Source organism: Homarus americanus, unplaced genomic scaffold (assembly GCF_018991925.1).
Source record: "Homarus americanus isolate GMGI-L3 unplaced genomic scaffold, GMGI_Hamer_2.0 scaffold44060, whole genome shotgun sequence".
Taxonomy (NCBI): domain Eukaryota; kingdom Metazoa; phylum Arthropoda; class Malacostraca; order Decapoda; family Nephropidae; genus Homarus; species Homarus americanus.
Genome location: NW_024756871.1, coordinates 322,016 through 326,143, shown reverse-complemented (window position 1 = coordinate 326,143; position 4,128 = coordinate 322,016).

The window sequence follows — 4,128 nt, the reverse complement described above, 5'->3', positions numbered from 1 at the left end:
AAGAGACATACAGAGGGAGAGAGAGAGGGAGGGGGAGTCCATGTGAGAGTGACGTAAGCAGAGGGGGTTAAAAATGAGAGATAGAGAGAGCAGATTGATGTGAGAGGGAGGAGAATAGGGTAGAAAGAAGAGAGGAGTAAATAGGGAGTAAAGCAGAAAGTGAAAGAGGGAATTATGTGTGACTGAGAGTGACGGGAGGAGAGGAAGATGAGAAGGAACAGAATATGGCGGAAAGAGAAAAGGAATAGATGGAGAGAGAGAGAGAGAGAGAGAGAGAGAGAGAGAGAGAGAGAGAGAGAGAGAGAGAGAGAGTTGGTTGATGATGATCGTGGGAGAAAGGGAAAGAGAGTGAAAGAGAATAATTAACGAAGGGAACGACGGTGGAGGGAGAGAAATAAATAGATAGGTAGAGAAAGAGAGACAGATAAGTGGGGATGGAGGAAGGTGATGATAGTGATAACAAAGAGAATGGGTGATAAAGGAAGATAGGAATAATAACAGAATGAAGGGATGGGAAAAAGGGAGAGGAGATAGGCAAATGAAAGAGGGATAAAGAGATGCCTCGTAGAAAGAGAAAAGGTGATAAGGGAAGAAGGTAATAATAAGAAAAGGGGTTATGAAAAGGAAAAGAGAAAGGAAGAAATAGGAAGAAAATTGATAAATGTAGAGAAAACAAACGAGAAAAAAGTGTTAATAAACGATTGAAAGGGTAATAATAGGGAAAGAAAGGGGTGAGAGATAATAAAGAAGAGGAATAATGAAATAAAAAAAAGGGGACGTGGTGAAACAAAACCGTAAGAAAGAAAGACAGAACGAAAGATAGAAGAGGTAATAAATAAACAAAGAGAAGAAATAAGCAAAAAAAAAGTTGTAGAAAGAAAAGGAAAAAACACAAAAGCAAAATTGTGAAAAGGAATAATACACATGTATGGATAAAAGGAAGTGGTTTGTTGACGGGAAAGGGGTGTAAAAAGGGGGGCAGAAAGGGGGTGAGGGGATTTACTATAGAAAGGGAGATGACAGAAAAGGGGAGAGTAGGCGGGTGAGGGATAGCAGAGAGGGAAATAATAATTTTTCGAGGTTGACTTAAGCCGATTATGATAGCGAGGGGAAATGGGGGAGGGGGTGAGGGGAAGGAAGGGGATAGGAGGGAGGTGATGGGGAGAGGTGGTGAAGGTGGGGGGAGGAGGTGAAGGTGAGGGGGGATAGGAGGGGGAGGTGATGGGAGAGGAGGTGAAGGTGAGGAGGGGGGGGATTGAAGGAATTCAGAAAGGGAGGGAAAGAGGAAAAGGGGGGTGAAGGGGGGAGTAGACGAGAGGAGATGGAGGGAGATAGGAAGGGAAGGAGGAGGTGAAGGGGAGGGGAAACTGAAGGTGATATCACATAATTATTTCTGATAGAGGACGGCCGATAACAAGAGAGAATATAGAAAAGGGTGATAACGAAGGGAGATATGGGAAGAGGGTGATAACAAAGAGGAGATACTAAGAAATTGTGATAGCATCGTATTAGAAGCATATGATAAAAAACATAAGAGAGAATGATTGATAAGACGGCAGAGATAAGGCATATGTGATAACGGAGGAGATAAGTAACACTGATAGGATGATGGTAGATAATGAATAAAAGGTGATGACGTAGATGAGAGAGAAAGATGATAAATATAACCCAGTAAGGAGATGATATTTACATTTTACTATGACTTTTTATCCTTTCTATAATATTTACTGTATATAAGATCACTATACCATGACGACCGTGTGTCTGGACTTCCGGAAACTGACGGTCGATATAGGCATTATTTGGCCGTGTTTTTCCGGTTCTTTTACGTGTAGAATCCGTGTATAGTCCATCCGGTTCATCCATAGGGGAGCTGGGATGGATAGCAGGTGAATAAATGGATGGATGATGGAGATGAGTGGATTAGAAAAGGAGGTTTCTTTTTGTTGTTCACTTACTCACTCACACGCTCTCTCTCACACCCACACACACACACACACACACACACACACACACACACACACACACACACACACACAGACGACAGAAGTTAAGGCACCAGATACCTAGGAGAGACACAGTATCCCTGAGGCCCAGGATGTGGCTCGTGTGTACTGCCACTGCTGCCTCCTGGTGTGGCTGGTAGTGTGGTGCTTTTGTAATAATAATAATAATAATAATAATAATAATAATAATAATAATAGTGGTGTTGACACTTAGTATTTTGTGGTGAATAACCCTTTGTCAGAGAGAGAGAGAGAGAGAGAGAGGTTGCTATAAAAAGGCTTTGCTATATTGTGTTTACGTCCACGGAAAAAAAGCCTGTCATATTGTTGGTCACACACACACACACACACACACACACACACACACACACACACACACACACACACACACACACACACACACACACACACACACGGGGGGGGGACTGTTCTAGTAGACGTTGGCTGGGCCTCTGCCTGTATCAGGTTGGGTTGCTAATGTATTGTGCTGATTGTCTATTGAGATTGTGGTCTCTCTCTCTCTCTCTCTCTCTCTCTCTCTCTCTCAACTCACTAATGTCGGATTACAGAACAGTGCTCATTATTTTAGTTGACACCTAAATAACCACAATCTTTGCATTACAGTACAGTATATGTTTCCAAAGTACAATATCCGCATAAGGTTTGTTTATATCCGAATTTCACCTTAACCGGATAATCGGACTCATCTGATGTACTGTATATCGCTAGTTCGGTGCGGTCAATCTTTATGGTATGGTATTATGCGGTTAGGTTTTCTTAATAAATTCAGTCCTTTTCTTGTACTTCCTATGCGCTCTTAGCACTTTCACGCTCACAATACATGTACTTAACTCAGTCTGACCTGTTATTGTTCTTAAAACACCCTAAATGTATGCATAAATTCGTGTAGGAGAACGTTTCAAACCCTCACCTCCTTCCTCCATGTGATTACACGAGAGAAAACGACATTACGTAGACTTGATGTTCAGGGTAACTATTGTATTGTCTGTATGCAACTACTTCTCTTCACATCCCTAAAATATATATCTTTAATACATCTGAAATCTCTCACACACACACACACACACACACACACACACACACACACACACTGGTGACCCTCAACAGCAGAGTGTGTGGTTGGCAGGAGAGAGGACTTGAAACTGACTTTTGATTTATATCTTTTGAGGCCAATTTGAAATCCATAATTATTAAATAGGTGCAGTACTTGGATGTTCGTAATTATGAACAAAATAATAATTAGATTCAGACACCACAGAAATTATCACCAGGATACTTAGTAATTATCACCCAGACACGAATTATCACCCAAACACAGGTAATTATCACCCAGACACACACGAATTTTCAGCCAAACACAGGTAATTATCACCCAGACACGAATTATCACCCAAACACAGGTAATTATCACCCAGACACGAATTATCACCCAAACACAGGTAATTATCAACCAGACACACAATAATTATCGACAAGAATGAATAATCTCCTGTAATCATACACTCAGCTGGCTGTCAGTGGAAATAATTAAAAAATAATCATGAGCTCATTCGAATTATTGTATAACTTGTTAATCATATTATCAGGGGAGGTTAATATGTTGCAGTAGTGGTGATGACCTTGCAACAAGCTGCCCACATGATTATGATGGCTGCCTTTCATGTTGCTAGCAATTTATTCGTCTCTAATAACGTTCATTGCTTATGCAGTTTCAATTGTGTTTTTCATGCGAAGGATTTTCCTATTCCGAGAACTAGTCAGGAGTTTCCTCTATGATAGATGCTTAATTTTCATTATTTTGTTGGTTTATGTATTATTAAAACTGGTTGTATATACGTTTATTAGGGAAGATATACACGTATGTATATTGTCTTGAGTTTATAATTTTATATACTGTATAAAGTGTATATGTATATTGTCTCTGAATATATGATTTTTGCACTTCTTAGGTATATTGTTTTGAATTTTCATAAACATTTATATACGGTATATATGTTTTGTCATCGATATGTAAACATTTATATGATGTATATTGTCTGTGCTTGAAGGAATGTATCAGTGTCTAGCGGAACATGTCAGCGGTGGGTGGATATTTCAGTGT